The sequence below is a fragment of the Panthera pardus genome, unplaced genomic scaffold (genome assembly GCF_024362965.1).
Source record: "Panthera pardus isolate Hobbes unplaced genomic scaffold, ASM2436296v1 HiC_scaffold_2, whole genome shotgun sequence".
NCBI lineage: Eukaryota > Metazoa > Chordata > Mammalia > Carnivora > Felidae > Panthera > Panthera pardus.
Genome location: NW_026526765.1, coordinates 137,125,577 through 137,147,140, shown reverse-complemented (window position 1 = coordinate 137,147,140; position 21,564 = coordinate 137,125,577). Strand labels below are relative to the sequence as shown.

The 21,564-nt window shown below is 41.5% G+C and overlaps 1 protein-coding gene across 9 annotated transcripts in view; it reads left to right on the top strand.

The window, feature by feature from the left end:
- Window positions 1-3,988: 3,988 nt before the first annotated feature.
- Window positions 3,989-21,564, top strand: part of CSNK1G3 (casein kinase 1 gamma 3) — a 105,328-nt gene continuing 87,752 nt past the window's right edge. For 6 of the 9 annotated variants that reach the window (XM_019469541.2, XM_019469537.2, XM_019469540.2 and 3 more), the window contains exon 1: window positions 4,230-4,328. The gene's annotated coding sequence lies outside the window, so the exon portion shown is untranslated. Of the gene's footprint in view, window positions 4,091-4,229; window positions 4,329-5,103; window positions 5,274-16,405; window positions 16,425-21,564 lie in introns of those variants that run through there. The other 3 variants (XM_019469534.2, XM_019469536.2, XM_019469535.2) reach the window with 3 other exon arrangements.

Genomic DNA, 21,564 nt, shown 5'->3' with positions numbered 1-21,564 from the left:
TGTCAGTCAGCAAATCACCATTCTAGGTTTACCATTACAGTTAAATAAAATATTTGCAAGAAGAGAATGAAGGCTTCTCGTTTTCATTTTGAAAAGTTTTCGTAAATATCTTAATCTCATGATTTTATATTTAAACATATTTACTTATTACATCATCTTGGGCAAGCTAATTAACCTCTCTGAGACCATCATTCCTCACTCCTAACAGGAAAAAATAATAACAGCTGCTATATTACTTGACAGGTTGTTGTCAGAATCAGACAGAATGATTACAAGGAGTTTGTACAAATGTCTCCTGTTACATTGTTAGCTGGGAAATATCTGCCTGTATTTAACTCAGCCACATTGGCCACATAGTTGATACACTGCACCAGACTAGAGGGCTAGGTTCATCTTTGGTGCTCTTTTGTATTCGGGGGTTATTTCTTTTTTTTTTTTTAAATTTTTTTTTAACGTTTTTAATTTTATTTTTGGGACAGAGAGAGACAGAGCATGAACTGGGGAGGGGCAGAGAGAGAGGGAGACACAGAATCGGAAACAGGCTCCAGGCTCCGAGCCATCAGCCCAGAGCCTGACGCGGGGCTCGAACTCACGGACCGCGAGATCGTGACCTGCCTGAAGTCGGACGCTTAACTGACTGCGCCACCCAGGCGCCCCTCGGGGGTTATTTCTTGATGAATTTCTGCAAAACAAGTTTGGCCGAGGAGGGCAGTTTAATGGTATGAACAAGGTGTGTAGGATGGAAATGATTATAGTACAAATCTCTACGCTGATGCTCTCATAATCCTCAACGGTGTGCTAGGAACTTGGAATTATCAAGTTTCTCTTTTGACAAAATGCTTTCTTTCCAGGTCCTACAAACGCGTTGCCTGAGAGAATGTAGGTATATTTTGCGGAGAGTAAAGCTGGCCACTTCCACTTTTTGTAAGCAGTAAGACTTCAAGTGGAAGCAAGAAGGAAATGGAATTGTTTTCCTGCTTAAAACTCACATTGAAGACCTTATTTCGACACTCTCCACGGGTGTGTGTGTGTCTGCGGGGCTACTAGGCATGCACAGGTGTGAGAAGGGGAGAAAGAGAAGAATCAGAACATGGAAGGGAGACACTGGAATATTCACACTGTCTCAGACGTGAAATTAAAGGCCCCCAGAAAATTTCACTTTCTTTTTCTCCTTTCCTCAAACATCCACTTGATAAATCCCCTTTTTTCCCCCCTAAGAAATATATGGGTAAAACTTCTGTTGGCTCTTTTATCCTGTTTTTCACAGTAATCTTTATGGTTGTTACATGTCTAAACAGTGGAACAAATATTTACTTGTGTCAACAGAGGTACACATTCAAAAGAATAAAGTTCTGGGGAAAAAATGTGACACTGCTTTGCAAACACGTAAAATATTAATAGAACATAAGTATCTGAAGAGTGGCAATGCTAGGGAACATAAAAATTAATTGTCGTTGATGTATCATACAGCAGATGAAAAACTGTGATGTCTGTTTATGTTGAGACATTATGCTGCAAAACAAAGTTTTGGTAGAGATACCTGTGGTTTTTTCTGTCATTAACATAAGCTATCTTCACACTAGCAAAATCTTCTTACAATAGAATGATATGGCCATCTCATTGGCTTCCTACCTAGGTTACTTGCCAATTTTAATCTATAGCAACTTCTAAGCCTAACTTCAACAAAAAAGTCTTTACTTAAGGGTTAAAAAATGTAAATCTTTATTCCTATTCACATCTAGACATGTGATTTGATCATATACTTATATACCTGTATTTCCTTTTTAAAAAAATATTTATTTTTGGGAGAGTGCAAGTGGGGGAGGGGTAGGGAGAGGGGGACAGAGGATCCAAAGCCAGCTCTGAGCCGAGGCCAGCAAGCCAGATGTGGGGTTTGGACTCACAAACCACGAGATCATGACACTGAGCTGAAATCAGAGCTGAAGTTAGATGCTCAACCCACTGATCCACCCAGGTGCCCCCATATACATGTGTTTCTTTTCCTTTTTTTTTTTTTAGCGTTTATTATTGAGAGACAGAGCATGAGCATGGGAGGGGCACAGATAGTAGGAGACACAGAATCTGAAGCAGGCTCCAGGCTCTGAGCTGTCAGCACAGAGCCTGATATGGGGCTCAAACCCACGGACTATGAGATCATGACCCTAGCCGAAGTCCACACCCAACTGACTGAGCCACCCAGGTGCCCCCATATACATGTGTTTCTTAAGCATTTCTTAGAACTTTGAGGGGTGGGTAGGAGGTATTCTTGATCTAAACTGAGCTTTTTGAGGCAGAGTAGAAAATGGTTTGTTAGTTGCTGATTACAATGTTTGGAGTTCCCTGTATTGCAGACATTTTTTTTTCCCCTTTATTTGAGATAGGGTTAACTTTGTTTCCTGTCTGGTATTGGACCCTGGCAAAGATCAGAAACCTTGGGATATTCAATCTGATTAGGCAAATTATTCTCAAGTCTGATCATGCAAAAATCTTAGTTGCTTCTGAGTCTCTAATAAAATGATGGTGGTCTGGTAAACAGAGAAGCAGGGCTCTTATCAGTACCAAGTGATAGCCAGTTCTTCACCTCCAGTTTAGGAAAGAGTGTGAGGAGAGTGGTAATCAATCAATAAAAATCGATTGTAACAGAAAACAACAGCAGCCTCTTTCCGTATAATTACGCCTGTGAAGTTTACACATTAACCTTATCATCAGGTAGGGAGGGTATCATCAGGTAAGGTAGGGAGGGAGAATATTTTCATTATTTTAAAGCGCATTGGTTTCACTGGAGACTTTTAAGTTTTTCCTGAGAGTGTGAGACAGAGACTCAAGCGTCATGACACAGAGCGCATCAAAACATAAAACTGTTCGATACATGAATTTTTAAACAGCGCCAGGCTATGAGTTTTCTTCATGCACACCTTAATGCTTGTCTTTTGAAAGAACTCGAAACGTAAGTAGTGTTAGGTAATCGCTAACAATTAAAAAGCTGTATTTTCAGAGTCCTCTGCAAATGCCTTCACGGCGAATCCATTTCCGTAGCGGTCTTTCAAAGTGGCATTATCTTCATCCCACTTAACCAGCTGTTAAGAGACAGCGAGAGAGAGAGAGAGAGAGAGAGAGAGAGAGAGAGAGAGAGAGAGAGAGAGAGAGAATGGCATCTTCTGCGTTTTCCGTGTGGGCAGATTGGACTGGGAAGTGGAGTTAGAAAACACCGGTTCCAGTCTGTGTTCGACAACTCGACGACCTGACGGATGTTTGGCCTCCCGAAACTTCAGGAGGTTCCCTTGAGACACTGAGATGGTAACGATCACGTTATACACGACCTGAGCCCACCAACGGAGTTCTCTACAGGCAGCAGCTGGGATGCAAACGTGAGCCACAATTCCCATCTCCAAGCAGCCGCATCCCTGCTATAGCACTGGGGTTATAACAAAGTGTATGTGGGGGGGGGGGGGATGTCAACCCAGTGAGGTCACTCCTTTAGGCCGGGGCCCCCAAATTCTGCACCTGGAGGGCTGTGCCCCGCAAAGCCTCGCCAACCCGACTTGGCACAATGGCGCCCTTAGGCTCTTGGCTCACCCAAGCCGCGGAATTTTTAGCAGCTCTCGTTAATCACGGGAGCCTTTTTCTCCCAGTTCTCCCCAGAGACCTCGTCAAGCCTCTCCTCCCCTGGCCTCGCCCAGGGAAACGTACCCGTATCCACTATTACTCCACATTCCCCCTCACGCACCGCTCGTGCGGAGGTGGGGGAATGGAGGAGTGGCTTGGCTTTTATACGCCTTGCCAGCCAATGAACGTGCCGCCGTTCTTCCGGTCGGCGAGCCGGCCAATCCGAACAGGCCGGTGTAATCTTCGGCTCTACTCGGCTCTTTTCGCTGATGCGGGAGCTTGGGGGCCACCGCCGCTAGAGAGACGCTTTCCTTTTTTTATTTTTTTTCCATGTGTTCACTTCCGGGTCCGGCGCCGATCCGGATGCCCGAGGCAGAAGGATGTTTGACCTCCGGATAAGCGAGGCGCCGCTGTGCATTCATTCCCGGCTGCATCGGTGGCGACAGCAGCGACCCGGGCGGCGACTCTCCGGCCAGAGGCGGCGGTAGGAGGCACCGGCAGTAGTGCGGGGACCGAGTCCGAGCCGAGCTGCGTTCCCTCCCTCGCTCGTTCCTTCCCCCCCTACCTCGCTCGCTCCCTCCCTGCGTGGCTCGCTTTCCTCCTCCGGTCGCCGGCGGGTGTGATGTGCCGCCGCCGCTGCCCCCGCCGCCGCTGACTGACGGAGCAGGGGGCGCCGCCCGCGCCCGGGACCGACCCCGCGAGCTCGCGGCCGCGCCTCTGAGGTAAAGCCCCCTCCGCGGTGGCGCGCGGCCGGCCGGCCCCGGCCCGGCGGCAGCCTCGGCGCGGCCGCGGCTCCCTCCTTCCCGGGTGGGGCTGGGTGGGCTGGGGTCCCGGGCCGGGAGGGCTGGGGGTGCGGCGGGGGCGGCGCCGCGGGCGGGGGCCGCGGAGGAGGGGGTGGGCGAGGATCCCGGCGGGCGGAGGGTGGGCGGGAGGGGCCGCGGCCGGGGGTGAGGGCGCGGAGGGCTGGGTGCGCGGGGAGGGGGCCGCGGGCGGCGGGCCGGGCGGGTGCAGAAGTTGCCGAGCGGTGCGGCGCGAGTGGGGACGCGGGGGAGGTGGGCGAGCCGGGAGGAGGCGGGGGCTTCCTCGGGGAGGGGTTTTGAGGTCGCGAGCGCAGCCCCAGCGCTCCCGATTGTGTCCAAGACAATTACCTTCGGAGTGGGGGGTTCGGGAGGGCGGCTGGGCGGGAGGCATCGGGCTGCTGGAAGGAGGTGTCAGGGGCCAGCATTCATTCCAGGGGTAAACTTCCCGCTGGCGTGTTTGTTGGGGGCTGGGGGGGGGGGTCCGGGGTTTACCTATTTCATAGAGCTTTCGACTTAGCTGAAAACTTAACCGAGGCATATGTGGGGGGTAACAAAATTTCTCTGCTGGCTGCTGTTACCGTGCTGGTTTGTTTGTTTATCCCACATGCAGGGGAAGTGACACACGGAAGCGTCCACAGCTCCCACATTTCTTTTCTGGGCGGTGGGGGGGGGGTGGTGATGGAGATGTGTGTGTGCTCGTGGGGTGAGGGCAGTTAGGCCTGTGTTAGGATCCTTCCAGTTCCCCCAGGGAAGGAGGAAAAGTTAATGGGTGGGAGAGAGCCAGGGAGAGTCTGTGTGGGAGATGGCTACTGTTGCTACACTGTGCGAATTAGTTGTAACTGTTGTAATGAGGACCCAGGCTGGCCAGTAAGTGACCCCTTTTTAACCTTTTGTTTTAGAACGTCGACTTTAATTGGAAAACTAGAAACCTACTGATTTTTAGTAAGTGAAGAAAATAAGTCAGTATTTATTTCCTGTGCAGTTGCTTCTTGTGAATGACATTTGCCCCCAGAGAGGAGAAGATGTTGAGCTCCATCTAAGGAATACTTAGGATACTTTTTAAAATGGAAAATACCTACTTTTTAAAGCCTTGTATGTATTTGTGAGGAATATTTGCTTTCCCTGTAAATAGAGAGTGGAAGAAAACACACATTGTAAGAATAAGGCAGGATTAGAAAGATTATGAGGCCCGTTTAAGAAAACGTTTTCCACCAAAAATCAGTTACAGTTTGTGACATTCTTAATAACTTTTTGGGGGGGTGGGGTGGAGAGATGTGCTTAGTGTATTTCATAACTATTCCCAAACTTTGTTCCAACCGTGTTCTGTATTTTGTATATATTAGCTTTTATAGTTGGACATAAAGTGAAAATTGTATTTATGGGCATTGAAAGAAAGATACCAAATAAACTGCATTGGCATAGATTCTCTGAAGTGTACAGACTCATTTGCTTACAGGGAGCTTGCATTTCTGGAAATGCATCAGGTAGTAGTTTTTATTAGAATGGGGACAGAAAGGTTCATTTTAATGTTGATATATGTGAGACATTTGACGGTAGGGGATCTTAGAAAATGATCATCTTCAGGGATGATTTATTGTGCTCTTTGCCCTCCTCTGCTATTCATCAATGCAAAAATTAATGTATTATGTAATTATTGACATTTTCATTGTTAGATTTCCAAGCGGTAACCATTAACAAAATCTTCAACACAGGCTGTTCATTTATTCCTTCAACTAAAATGCCTGGGATTAAAATCAAGGAATAGTGTAGTTCAACCTGGACCTTAACCATGTACAAAGGACCTTTACTCTGTGGTTAGAATGGAAGAGTGGGTCGACTATGAAGATGAGTCAGACCCTGTAGCTGTCTTAAAGGGAGACTCGGACATGCAGAGATAATTGCAACACAGGACACCTGTGGGATTTATTAGAGGTGCATGGAAGCATGGTGTGTGTGTGTGTGTGTGTGTGTGTGTGTGTGTGTGTGTGTGTGTATGTGTGTGTGTGTGTGTGTATGAGAGACAAAGAAATACTAATTTTTGAGTGAGGAATTATGAATGACTTTAGAGCTGCTAACACTCCATTTGGGCATTAAAATGTGTTAAGGGACAAAAACGGGGGCTTCGTGTATGTGTGTGTGGTTGGGTATTATAGGGCCTGTTGGTCTGGACATGAGGCTCCTGTGCCACGAGGTCTGTGTGGGAGAGGAAGCTGTGAAAATAGGTGGATATCAGGCCATGGGAGTCCAGAATGCCTTGTATTTAAAAATGAGTCAGTTTGAGATATAAAGGTCCAAATGTACAGATTTTATGCTTAGAGGAAGTAGGTCGGCAAATAAGGATGGTAAGTTGAAGGAAACAAACTATAACAGAATAATCAAGTTGTTACCATTCCTGCTGATGGGAGGAAAGCAAAAAAGTATGTAATCTGAAACACTTCATACCTGGCTTTGTCCTGTTTCTTTACTTGAACTTGAATATGGGTGTGTCTGGTAATCTGGTAATTGGTTTTATATGAAATGAATCCAGGCTGTGAAAAATGTGCCTTTGGAAGAAATGGGCAGCTCTCTGTTTATTTCTCTATCCCCTCTGTAATCCCCTGCATACTGGCAATAGACTATTATTCTAGTGGAGTTTATAGATTCAGAGATTTTCAGAATGGAACAAGTGGTTGTTTAAATTTCAGAGGGTTTCCCAAAAGGATGTATCAAACTTATAGAGGGAATGCTGAAGTATTAAATTTTTTAAGTGTTTATTTTTGAGAGAGAGAGAGAGAGAGAGAGAGAGAGAAAGAGGGAGAGAGCGCAAGAGTGAGTGTGAGAGGGCAGAGAGAGAGGGAGAGACAGAATCCAAAGCAGGCTCCAGGCTCTGAGCTGTCAGCCCAAAGCCCAACGCTGGACTCGAACCCGTGAACCATGAGATCATGACCTGAGCTGAAGTCGGGCGCCTGACTGATTGAGCCACCCAGGTACCCCTTGGGAATGCTGAAATATCAAACAACAAAGCAAAACACAGGTCATTGGAGAGTTAGATTATTGTTAATACATTCGTAGTGAGATTCATCATGAGTAAACTGAAATGTAAGGAATCTGTGTACAAAGAGAATTGACCATAACAGTGGAATGATAAAATGGGAAATGTCCACAGTTCTGGGTAATATGTATAAGGTTTTTAGTTATCTTAAATATTAAATGGTCCTAAAATAATTTAACCCCTAAATTTATCCCTATCAAAGAAGTGCTTCAAAAAATACTACCCTCACGGTAACAGTATTTAAGTCTGTGTATACTCACGAGGAAAATTGTTTGATGGGTTTTACTAACTATTGCCCTCTAGGTTTCCAAAAAGGATTAACATTATAACTGAATCTGTATTGTCTTGAACGTTCTAGTGACAACACTAATACCTGTTAAAATTTATTAAGTGCCTACTTTGTAGAGGGAGTATATAGATCATACTGTTAAGACAACTCTATTTGTTAGATGGCGTATAACCCTTGTTTTTGACATTAGGAAATGGTCATCCAGAGTTTAGGCAACCTTTTTAAGATCTAGCAGAGTGCGTATTTAAATCATTTTCTTTTTCTGACTTCAGAGTCTTAAACTCACCGATCTGTTGTTTTTATAATTTTCCATCCTCTTTGTGTTTTCTCGAGTGGTTGGTGCTTAGTGGTATTGATTGGTGTTGTTAGTGTATTTCTGGGTGTCAGTTCTTCAAAATGTAACTTCTTTTTTGGAAATGGCAGTTTTTGAGGTGTCTGTAGTTCTCTAATTATAGAGATTCTATAGGAACAGACAGAATGGTTCTGCCGACAAAAGCTACTTCAGAGTATACTTTAGTGACAGTCTCTAGGACAGAACTGTATTTGGGATTATTAATGTGTAGAATCAAGTGTGTATTATCTGTTAATGTGAAGTGAGTTTGGAAAGGCTCTGTATTACTCAGAAAATAAGGAATGAGAGAGAGATGTGAGGACAGATAAGTTTTGCAGACACTTTGGAGCCTGCTATTAGGCATGTTTTTTCTAGCTCCTCGCTCAAAGCTGGGATTTAGAAACCATAAATGTTTGGGTTTCCTCCTGTAAGGGGAGCTCAGGAAGGTGTGTGGTGATTTGTCCTTAAACTATAGTAAGTGACTGGTTATATTCTCTCCTGCCAGTCCCTGCCCATCATTTTTTTTTAATGAGAAAAGAATTCTTGACAATGATCTTGAAGTGGGTATGTATTTGGTAGAAAAGACACACACTTTGGTCATTTCCTTTACTAATGATAGATGTATCATACAGTTATAACTTACTTTCGTGGAAATCCATAGCTAAGTCATGTCCACATATGCCTAAATCACATCCACATTTGTTTTTACAGCTTTCACTGGAATTAAGTAAAATCTCAGAATAGCCTTTTTCTTAAGATACAGATGAGTTGTTAGAAGGTTGATTGGTGGCTAGAATAGGCAGAGACTCTTGGGAACAGCCTACTGTTGCAGGAGACTCTCTTAACCCTACCTGTTCAAACCCACTCAGAAGAATTCATTCATTTACTGCTTGATGCCCATGCTACATCGAATGGCAGTAGACTAGGCTCTAGTGTTTTTTGTTAATATTAAAAACATTTTTCTTAATGTTTATTTTTGAAAGAGAGAGAGAGGGGCAGGGTGTGAGTGGGGGAGGGGTGGAGAGAGGGAGACAGAATTTGAAACAGGTTCCAGGCTCTGAGCTGTCAGCACAGAGCTGCATGCGGGACTCGAACTCATGAACTGTGAGATCCTGACCTGAGCTGAAGTCAGCCGCTTAACCAACTGAGCCACCCAGGTGCCCCTTTTTTAATATGTTTTTAGTGTTTTATTATTTTGACAGAGAGAGGGTGTGAGTGCGAGAAGGGGAGGATCAGAGAGAGAGAGAGAGAGAGAGAGGGAGAGAGAGGGAGAAAATGAATCCCAAGCAGGCTCCATGCTGTCAGTGCAGAGGCCTGATGCAGGGCTTGATCCCATGAACCATGAGATCATGACCTGAGCCAGACCAAGAGCTGAATGCTCTACCAACTGAGCCACCCAGGCGCCCCTCTATAGTTTGTTTATGAACTTTACTTTCTTTCCTTTTTTTAAAAAAAAAAATATTTATTTTTTGAGAGAGACAGACAGACAGAGTGCATGCATTGGAGGGGCAGAGAATGAAGGAGACACATAATTCAAAGCAGACTCCAGGCTCCTTGCTGTCAGCACAGAGTCCGACACAGGGCTTGAACCCACGAACCATGAGATCATGACCTGAGCCAAAGTTGGATGCTTAACTGACTAAGCCACCCAGGCACCCTTGTTTTTGCACTTTTAATCCCACTAGTTATTTGATACTTACCAAGAATTATTTGTGTTTGTACCCAACAAGTTGTTGATGGCAGTTGTACTTGATGTCTTAATTACATAGTTGAATGAAACATTATTCAGTGAACTTTGGAGGCAAAAGTTATAGGGGAATGTAGGTGTGGGTAAGAACTTTTTAAATTTTTTTTTAACGTTTATTTATTTTTGAGACAGAGACAGAGCATGAACAGGGGAGGGGCAGAGAGAGAGGGAGATACAGAATCTGAAACAGGCCCCAGGCTCTGAGCTGTCAGCACAGAGCCCGACGCGGGGCTCGAACTCACGGACCGGACCGTGAGATCATGACCTGAGCCGAAGTCGGACGCCCAACCGACCAAGCCACCCAGGCGCCCCAGAACTTTTTAAACAATTAGGGGAAAACACCCTAAAAATCTCAAAAAAACTCTATAATAAGATTGCTTTTAAGCTCTGTGAGATGTCTTTCTATGTTTATGAAACAGAAACTGGAAATCACAGGTGATTTATAGTAGGTGTGGTTTTCTCAAGAAAGACAAAATAGAACTGCAGTCTGTACATCCATCCATACTTGAAGGAAAGGCCTTGGCCTTACATTCAAAGATTGTCTTGGGAATATACATTTTTATATTTTATTTGCCATAAAATGTTTAAGATGTAGATTTTTTAATGATCCCCTTTTTAGCTTAGGAGCTCTTGGTTAATATATTAAAGAGGGTATCTGCTTCTATTATATCATCTAGCTTATGCTCTCTCTTAGAGATTGATTTAATAGCATCCTCTTATAAAAAAGAAAGAAATTCTCGTATTTCTGGCTGTATTCATTCAGACCTCAGGGTAAATTGTTTAATTATGTAGTCAGGTGATCAAGCTGCAGTTCTCCCATATTTCCCTATATGGTCCCTGATCTGATTTCGTATTCTTCCTTTCAGTTTTTATGTAGAGAGGAGCCTTCTTAGAATCCCAACATCTGCTCAGCCTGTGTAGGGACTGCTGGAGTGAATTGGTAGAGGAAGTTGTCCCTGGGAAGAGGAAATGCCATACCCTTGAGGTGTAGCAGGAGCCCTTGAGCTTGGTACAAAGCATGCTGGCTGGCCTAGCAGCTTAGAAGAGCTGTCCTCCTGTCTTGTCTAGCTCAGCTCAAGTAAAAAGGAAAACTTTTAGGTATAAGAAAGGAGGTCCAGGTTGGGGAGGAAAAGACAAATGGGGTAGACTGTTTATCTTGGTGTTGCCTCATTATACTGCCTGAAAGGCAGTAGTTAGTTTCTGATATGGAACACTGAAATACTGAGGTAGGCTAGGTTAGTTTTTCAGAGCTTTGGTCTGCCTCTCAGTGATTTTTTTGGCTCTGCTCTTCTCTTTGTGTTGGATTCATCCTCAGGGTGGTAGCAAGATCACATCTAGACATGCATTGCCAGGAAATGTTTTGCACAAGCTCACCAGCATACTTTTCCTTTCATGTTTTATTGACCAGAATTAGGTCATGTGTACTTCCTCGCCAGTCATGACAAAGGGAATGGGGTTATCATGGCTGGCTTCTGTTAATCAGGATATATCCCCTGCCATAGGGAATGGGGTCACATTTTCCTGAGTTACATGGTGAGGGGCGGATGTTTATATATTTTTTTAATTTTCTTTTAATGTTTATTTTTGAGAGAGAGAGAGAGAGCACGAGCGGGCCGGGGAGGGGCAGAGAGAAAGAGACGCAGAATCTGAAGCAGGCTCCAGGCTCTGAGCTGTCAGCACAGAGCTCGACGTGGGGCTCAAACTAACAAACTGTGAGATCATGATCTGAGCCGAAGTTGGACGCTTAACCGCCTAAGCCACCCAGGTGCTCCAAAGGGTGGATATTTTTAAAAGTTGTGGGAAAGAAGAACATGGAAGCAAATGGATCTGTTAAAGAGGCAATCAATAGTGACCACTGCATCTACTTGTTTTGAGAATGAAAATAAATAATGCATATAAATGCACTTTGAACTTTAAAGGGTTGTACAAATGTAACGGATGAAAGATTAGAGAGCTGCTTCTATGTTGCTATCTTAAATATGCTCAGGTATGAATATTTTAGGAGCTAAAACACTGTTAGTTTTCATATTGACTAACTTTGAGTCAATAAAATCAGTTATCTAAGTTGTAACATTGTACCTTTTTTCCCTGAAACTCATAAAACTATTATAACTTTAAATTAAAATTTGTACCTGTGAACTTATTTAGAAATATTTTTCTGAGTCGCTGCCCTCTCTCCTCTCCAAAAATTGCACATTGCCCAGGCTTTTGATCTCATCGCATTTCTTTAGTCACACCTAGAGGACAGTAGGTACCTTGGGGAAATGGGAGTTTATCAGTCAGAGGAAGGGTTCGACTTGAATCATGGAATCATAGTAAGATAGGAGGAAAGGATAGTTTTTACCCATCTTGAGAAAAGCAAAAAAAAAAAAAAAAAAAAAAAAAATTGGTGGGGGCATGGGGAGGCAGGGGAAAATCACAGAATTTTGGAATTGAAATGTAATGAAATGAATCCTGGGACGGTTTGAGTGAAATGCTCAAGTCACATGCCTGGTGGGTGGACTCTTCTATGCTACTTGCTGGTGAGGTGTTCTTTCTGACCCAAGAGGTGGGATGCCATGAAAACATTTGTCTGCTTTGCAGTTTTGCTTGGGACCATGGGCTAGTTCTGGAAAGCCGTCAGCCAGCTGCTGTTAGTACAGATATATGTTTCCAGGCTTTGGAAAATTTTAGCTAGAGGATTTTTTTTTAAATAAAGCAAACAGATTTTTAAATCTTCCCTGAAGCACAGCAACACAGACACACACACACACACACACACACACACACACACACAGACACACACACACGTAACCTCCAAACTGGCCTGCTTAAATAAAAATGCAGAAGTAGAATAACATATATTTTTAAGTTCAAGAAAGTTGTTATCTTAAAGGTTTCTGTTTCTGTAATATATATAGAGTGTGTGTGTGTGTGTATTGTACATGTATATTGAGATATGTGTATGTATATATGAAGGATTTTGACCGTTGTAATTCTGGTCATTGTAATTGTTGCAGTTGTGAATATACAGAGTAAATCCATCCATTCTCTGCAAGGATATTTATGTTAATGGCAGTTATTTATGAATAGTGACATTTAGAATGATTTTAATTTTTATACTCTTTATGTGTCTCTGTATCGTTTGGATTTTCTGCTATAATATGCATTATTTTTGCCATCAGGAAAAATAGTAATTTTTTTTTTTTTTTTTTTTTTTTTTTTTTGAGGAGGAAAAAAATAGAATCCTGGGGTAGGATGTTTTCCACCAACTTAGATTTTAACATATGATTTTGCTTTTATTGTATATTATCTTGAGTGAAGTGTGCCTGGAATGTACTCATACTTTGCTTTTAGAATTTGCTTTGCTTTTAGAATTGTGCTTATTCAAATTATTTACCTTAAAATTATAAGATGAATTTGGCCATGTAATACCTTTTGTGATGCAAGTGAATAGTATAAAAGCAGACTTACGAATATTTTGTAATAATTGTGTTACCTATTTTTTTAACTTGTTTAAATTTCAGGTGGTGTACTTGGCATTGATTTAGAGTATGTTGTATTAGAGTCAGAGGTGAAGTCACAGTTTCCCTCTAGTAAAAAGGGAAGTGAAAATGTTTTTTTCCCCATATAGCTAGTCTATGTCATGTCTGTTTTCTATTTTTGTGAAATACTTATATTATAGTCTAGCAATGAATATTTTCAAATGGTAGGCAAACATAGCAGGTAATGTCATAGGCTGAGAATAGAGAAAATTCCTGGTATTCCACTAGTTTTATGGTGTGCAAATACATGCCTACAAGAGCTTTTAGCAAAATCCTCATGTGAAGAGCAGACGTTAATTAGTATTGTTTTGGAGGTGGAAGCAGTACATGTCAGTTGTTGGCGACATTTTTAAATACTGGTGTTTGTAGATGCAGATTTTTATAAGATTTTTTAATACAATTTTAATATTATTTTATGTGCTTTTATTCTAGAGATATGAAAACAATATGAATCGAAAATATACATCTTACAGATGTGGAATCTTGTAATAGCAATATTCATTTAAAAATGGTAGATTATTTACTGGGTTCTTTCTTCTTTCATGTGAGTGTCAGGGCATATTGTGGCTCATATTCCATTATACATTGGGGTTCTGAAAATATTTGTACTTAATGAAATATCAAAATGTAATCAGCTCTTCGAAATCATTCCTTTGATTTTGATTTATTTTCTGATAATCTGTTAAGGTTGGTAACTGACATGTGTACTGTATGTATGTATATTGTATGCTATGCTATTTATACACATTCCAGTTACCAGCTACTCATGGACTGACTGAAAACTAAAATCCTGATTGTTGGGAATGACAATATGAGATAAGTCGAAGTGAATTTTACTATATGCACTTGTTTAAAATTTTCCAATTGAAAATCAGTAATTTTTTTTTTTTCTGTGACCGAGGAAATGAGAAGAAAAATGGGTAGTTTTAAAGATAATGCTTGCAGCCTTTGCTGTAGGGAGTATTACCACTGAGTTAAAAATAAGAGAGGTGAGCCTGGGTGGCTCAAGTTGGTTAAGCGTCCGATTTCTGCTCAGGTCATGATCTCACAGCTCCTGAGCCCCGTTTTGGGCTCTGGGCTGACAGCTCAGAGCCTGGACCCTGCTTCGGATTCTGTGTCTCCCTCGCTCTCTGCCCCTCCCCCACCTATGCTGTCTCTCTCTCTCTCTCTCTCTCTCTCTCTCTCTCTCTCTCAAAAATAAACATTATAAAATTTTTTTTTTTAAAAATAAGAGAAAGCATTTGTGGAAAAGGCAGTGTATACCAGTGGCTCTCAGCCCTGACTTCACATTAACGTTTTTTGGGGACCTTAAAATGGTAGATACTGGGCTTTTATCCCTGCTAATTGGTATCTGAATCTGGGGAGTGGGGCCAGGACATTGTTACATTTTAGGTTACTACAGGTGATTCCAATGTGCTGCAGGGTTTGACAATGACTGATTTCTCCTTGTCTTTATACATATCCCTTAGCTCTTAAATTTGAAGTTCCCTTTTTAATTGGGATGGGGTGTGAAAGTGAGACAAGAAATGCACGGACATTTGCAAGAGGACCAGGTTAATAGCAACTTCTCTTTATAGTTTCATACCCAGAATCCTTAGGGATGCCATTGTATTCATTGCTTATTAGCAATTGTTGCTAAGTCCAGCAGCAAAATTAGAGGATTTTTAAAGTTTGGAAAATTTGTTAAAGGGAGATTTATCAAGAATAATTTAAGGCATCGTCTCAGATGCCCCTGAAAATGTTAAGAAACCTAAGTGGTAAAAACAGTCTACTTTTTAAAGTTATGTAAAGTATAAGAAGGCAAGAACTGTTGCTCATCAAAGATGTGTTAGTTTTAGCATATATTTATAATATCATTGAGTTGTATTTTTCCTGGGGCATCAGGATGGAAGAGGTCTTAATAGTTTAGTGTAGCTGCACTTCTGCTTTACTCTCTTTCATACCCTTGTTGATGAGGAATATGTGTGTTCCCCCAAGTGGAAACAGTTTACTTCAGTAACAGTATTTTGTGTATGTAGTATGTTGTCTGTATTGTACATAGTCTGTAACTGTGTACATATAAATGCACTATGATAATAGGGTTTTCTGGTTATTGTATCTTGTCGTTTATGACATATCAGGGTCCTTTTTTGTGACTCATTTGCTGCAGCTTCCTAGGTCACAGACCCCTTTACCAGTTATAGCCTTTTGTGGCAAAATGAGAACAAGCCGTTTTATAATGAATTCATTATGTTAAATTCCATTCAAAGAACATGGCTTTCATGGTGGCAAAATTGGATTTAGCAGTTCCTCTGTAAATTTAAGGGTTAGATATTTTGTAAACTGCTCTAGTAGGAGAATTTGTGGTAAAGAAATTTAAGAGTGGGGGTGCCTGGGTGGCTCAGTCGCTTAAGCATGTGGCTTCAGCTCAGGTCATAATCTCATAGTTTGTGAGTTTGAGCCCTGCATCAGCCTTTCTGTTGTCAACATGGAGCCCACTTCAGATCCTCTGTTATCATCTCTCTCTGCTCCTCCCCACCTTTTCTCTTTCAAAAAAAAAAAAAAATTAGGAGTGGCTAGAGTATATAGGACATGTTCTGTGTGAACCTGAAGAAGACTTGTAGAATTATTTTATGTTCACCAAAATTCCACAAGAAAACCAGCACATGACAGTGAGGTTACCGGTAACATTTTGTATATACAATTAGTAATTGAGTAATGGCTACCATTCTAGGGGACCGTAATTTCGTATCAACTATTCTAACATCCAGAGTGCTTTGAAAACCAAAAATATTTTCTTGTATGTTTGGCACAAATTGTGTTTTTTTCCATGAAACTTGTTTTGAACTGTTGTGTCTCTTTTTCATGAATTTGTAGGTTTCAGTGCAGAAATAGTTAAGTGTCTGATTATAATGTTCTGTCCTGTATCTTCCCGGCCTTTGCACAGAATATATGGTGCATACACATGTATCACCCTTCAGACGCCCCTAGAATTCAGAATTCCCAATCACGTTTGACTGCAAGAACTTTGGAAAAGGGCCTGTGGAACTGCATTAATTTGTTTCCACTTCTTGATAGAACCTACTCAGTATCTCATTCCTCTGAAATGGACTTTCAGTAAGTTGCTAGTAAATTTCTCTCGCTCTTCTGCTCTTATAAATCTATACATGCCAAGAGGCACTTTATTTTAATTCATGTTTGTTTAACAGTTGTTGGAAGCTTTTCTGTTTTTTTGGCACTGAGTTATTAACCCTGGTCCTGTGGGCCCCAGTGTGGTCCCAGAAGCATTGTGTAATTAGGATGCTTGGGATGGAAAATGTTTCTGGTAACTGGCATAGCTGAGTATTCATCACACACTCTTTTTAGTCCTTGGGGTTATGTAATTTTACCTCTGTGCCTGGTAACTTCATGCCAAAACACCTGCAGGCAGCCCTCTTTTTACATATCTTGGCTTCCTTTTTCATAACAGAAAGAAGCAGGGGTGTGGTTGTAATGCCTCTGTTTTAGTTTCCTTAAACTTCCTTAATTTGTTTTTAAGACCTCACTGCAAAAATCTATATACTTAACTCAGGCTTTTTGCCCCCCAGCATCTTTACTAGTTTTTTTCTTTTCTTTTCTCTCCTTTTCTTTATTATTTCACCCTCCCTGCACCCTTGAAAATAATACTTCTCAACAAGAGAAGTTCATGATTATGGTATTGTGAATTAGGGAAAGTTCCCTGCTGGTGGGAAGGTGACAACTATGCATATCTGGTAGTTCCCTGGAGAGGACCTTACTGTAGGGGAGTGATGACTGCACTGCTAGATAGTATTCTGTGGACATGGTCTTTGCCTGCTTTCCCTCCCTAAACATCGAGGGGTGATTGGGTAGTGACCACTCTGGTGCATGCGCTTTTAGCTGTGTTTCTGAGTTCACCAAGATAGTAGGCGTTTTAAGGTGTAGATCCTAATGGGAGATACAGAACTTACAGAACTTATGTTCCCTTGCTGTGTGCTCTGAAAGCACTATAATTCTCATGTTCATATCATCTTTATATTATTATTTGTTTAAGCTGTGTGATGTGGCAGGGATTGTGATGGTCTTGGGTGCCATTTGACTTCCTGTTTTGGCACATGATAGGCCTCTTGTGATTGCTCTTTTGTTGAATGAATGGATTGATCATTTTATCTTTTTTATTAGGGAGATTTAACATGGAAGAACCTTGATTAAATGCCTCCAGAGGCACCGTGCTCACTCCAAACCACTTTAGTCTGAATCATCAGAGTCGTATGAGATATCTCTAACAAATACATTGGTTCTCCTTTAAGTAAAGCAACAAACACAAGCATCTGACTTTGTTACTCAGGCGTAAAAGTAGAGAAATACTTTATAGAAAGGTTTTTCTTTCTTTTTTTTTTTTTTTTTAAATGGTGGAAGTTGACATTAAATGCATTTATGGGCTACCTGGAAAACTTAAAGGAAATACTCAATTTTTTGAGCATTTCACTTAATTCTGATTTTTTCCCAAGGTATTTTTTACATTAGATACAGTTTTTTCTTTCTCTTTTTAAAAATGTTTATTTATTGGGGCCCCTGGGTGGCTCAGTCCATTGAGCGTCCAACTTCGGCTCAGGTCATGGTCTCATGGTTCATGCGTTCGAGCCCTGCCTCCGGCTCTGTGCTGGTAGCTCAGAGCCTGGAGCCTGCTTCGGGTTCTGTGCCTCCGTCTCTCTCTCTGCCCCTCCCCCTCTTGCACTCTGTCTCTCTCAAAAATAAATAAACATTAAAAAAATTGATAAATAAAATGTTTATTTATTATCGAGAGAGAGAGCCAGTGTGCGTGTTGGGGGGAGGGGTAGCAAGACCAGGAAACAGACTTTCAAGCAGGTTCCTCGCTGTCAGTGCAGAGCCTAACGTGGGCCTTACAAACCTTGAGCTCATTATCTGAGCCCAAATCTAGAGTGGGCCATTTAACCAACTGAACCACCCAGGCACTCCTGTTTCTCCTGTTCTTAAATTTTTGCACGCTAAAATTCACTGCCCCTATAATTGATGCACAAAACAATTCCATTAGTCCAAAATATTCCCTCCTGCTGCCCCACTTGTAGTCAACTCCTTTCCCCACTCCCAGCCACTAGCAATCCCTGGTCTCTTCTTGGTGTCTTTAATTTTGACTTTGTCAGAATGGCCTGTGGTACGTAGCCTTTTGAAGCTAGCTTCTTCCACTTCGTATGGTGTATTTGAGATTCATCCGTGGTGAAGCCTGTGTCATTTCTTTTTGCTGCTGGTCAGTATTCCCTCATGTGGATGTACCTCAGCATGTTTATCCATTCACTGTGCGAAGCGTTAAGTTTCCCGATTTTGGCAGTTAGGAATAAAGCTGCCCCAAACACCCGTGTGCAGTTTTTTGTTTTTGTTTTTTTTTTCGTTTTGGTGAATTTAAGTTTTCATGTCATTTGGTAAATTTCTAGGGTTGGAATTGTTGGGTCATAAGTGAAGTGTGTGTGTGTGTAAGTGTATTAGAAACTGCCCCAATTTTCCTAAGCAGCTGTATGCCCTTTTGCATTCCCACCAGAATATAGACGAGCTCTAGTAATAAGCAATTCCTAAAATTTAAAATTGCCATATTGAATTATTTTTTAGTAATTAGCTTGTGAACTTGGTTGCATACCAGAACATCATGACAGTAACATAGTTTTGAACGTGATATTTTTATTGCTGTAAACCTATCAGATAGATAGTGATTGGGGTGGGGGGGGTTCAGTTTCTAGGGCATGCAGTCTTCATTATGTTTTGGAACTTTTCTTTCTTGCTCAGGTAAGAGAGCCCCGATCTCCGTAAGAAACACTAGACCTTAACCCTAGTGTTCCTATTGGGGCCTAAGTGTCTTTAAATTCTGTGTCTCTCTCTTCAGGCTTTTGCCCTTAATTTTGAGAAGGATTCTCTTGGTTTGGTCCGGGCCGAAACAAATCCTTAGTCTGGAGAAGTGGTAGTTTAAGATTTTCTATCACTTGTTGCATGTTTCATTCTAAAATTGTGTAGAAGTTGACTTGGTTGTTCATGATTTACTGTCAGTTACAACGTCAAGTTCTTGCTATGATGAAAATTGACACTATTAGCTTCCGAAATAAAATTCTCAAACGTTGATTCCCTTGAATGAACCTTTTAATTTTGTGACCTTTGCCTACATGAGGCTGTTACTTGTAATTATATTTTTCTAAATTAGGAAATTGGCGCTATAGTCAGGAAGAAAAATATAATTTCATTATGAGAACTACATATGAAACAGCTACTGACTTTTCTGAAGTACTTTCTCATTTATCTGGCATTATTAGTCACTGGCCTGTTAGACCAATTAGAAGATTGAATTTATACTAAAATGTTTTCTTTTAGTATTTTTTCAAGCGGTAACCTTTTCAAGTACACTTCTCAGTGTTTTCTAAACATACTCAGATCTTGCTGAGTCAGGGTTCTCATTTTGCACATCATTTAGTGTGCTGTTATGCATAGACTGTGAATCTATTGAGGTGTATAAAGTTGTCTTCTTGGTTCTCTGTCATGTTTTGACTAGTCACTTCAATTTTTCCTTTTATGTTTGATTTCTAATAATAAACTGATCAGGATTATTTTAAAATTAAGGTAAAATATAGTTTAGGGGCTCTTTTTGTTTAATGAGCAGAGTACACATTTTGTGACCTCCTTTAAGTAAATTTTTTTCCTCTGGTTCATAGCTCTGTTTTGGAGAGTTGAAATCACAGTATAAATGACCTTTGATTTGTGAGGTGTTACTCTCCTTGTAGTACCTCTTAGAGCTATAAATTGCCTGCCTGTCCATACCTTTTTCTTTCCGTCTCTCCTTGAAAAAGATATGATCTTAGAAATTAACATTCTTGACCTTGCAAGAGGTAGTTTCTCTGTTCGTTCGTTCATTCATTCATTCATTCACTCATTTCTGCAATAGGCCTTTAACAAATGTCTGCTCTGTATTATGTGTTATATTAGACAATGGGGAGACTGAGTTGCATAAAATCTCCTTCCGTTGAGGACATCAGATTAAAAAACGGGTTGTCTCAAAGTTGAATAGTAAAAACATTGCATCTTGTCTTTCCTTTAAATTGGTTGTAAGGTGGAGAGGTTTCATCAGTTCTCTTCTTCCATCAGGAAGCTCAAAGGTTGTCTTTCTTTTTGTGAAGTTAGCAGCAGTTGGTACTTTCCTACTTCCATTAGTTCATTAGGAGTTGCATAATGATGGTATTGGAATTCTGTCATTTCTTACTCATTAGATGGGAATGTATTTAAAGAGAATATTCTCCTCATCAGTTAGGGCTGATCCTCATGATTAACAGATTCTATATTTGCAGTTTTCTCTCCTTGCTAACATTTATTTGTAACCCTCAAATCCACATTCTTGGTGCTTTTCCAGGCATTCACGGATATTCACATGCGCGGAGTGGCAAAAAATTCAAAGTACCTGATGTGCATGTTCCCACCTAAAATTGAACAAGGTGATGTTCTACCTTCTTTTGCTTTTTGGTGCATTTTTGAGGCCTTTGGATTTTGCTGCTTAAAATGGCCCCCAGTGTAGCACCGAAGTACTCTCTGGTGTTCCTGAACTCCAAAAGGTTGTCGTATGCTTTATGGAGAAAAGTATGTTACATGGGCTTCATGGAGGTATGAGTTTTAGTGCTGTTGGCTCTGAGTTCAATGTTAATGACTTAATAACATGTATTAAATAAGGCATCTTTAAATTTTTTTTTTTCAACGTTTTTTATTTATTTTTGGGACAGAGAGAGACAGAGCATGAACGGGGGAGGGGCAGAGAGAGAGGGAGACACAGAATGGGAAGCAGGCTCCAGGCTCTGAACCATCAGCCCAGAGCCCGACGCGGGGCTCGAACCCACGGACCGCGAGATCGTGACCTGAGCTGAAGTTGGACGCTTAACCGACCGAGCCACCCAGGTGCCCCGATGGCTTGGAGTTTAATACCATTCCTGTGTTTGGGGTTTTCAGCCATGTTTACGTTTATAGACGATGAGATGACCTCCTCATCGACATTGATATGGTGAATATTCCATTAATACAAATTTGATAAGACCTCTACTTGATTTTTCATTCCCATCATGCTTTTAAAGGATCAGGAGATGAGGGTGATGTATGCTTCTCTGGCTGTGTATATAATAAATGTTTGGGGTGCTGGACGTTCTCAAATGAAACATTCCCTCCTGTTCCAACTATTGAGAATCTAGCTGTGATAAGGGGTATTTACCAGTGAGAGTAT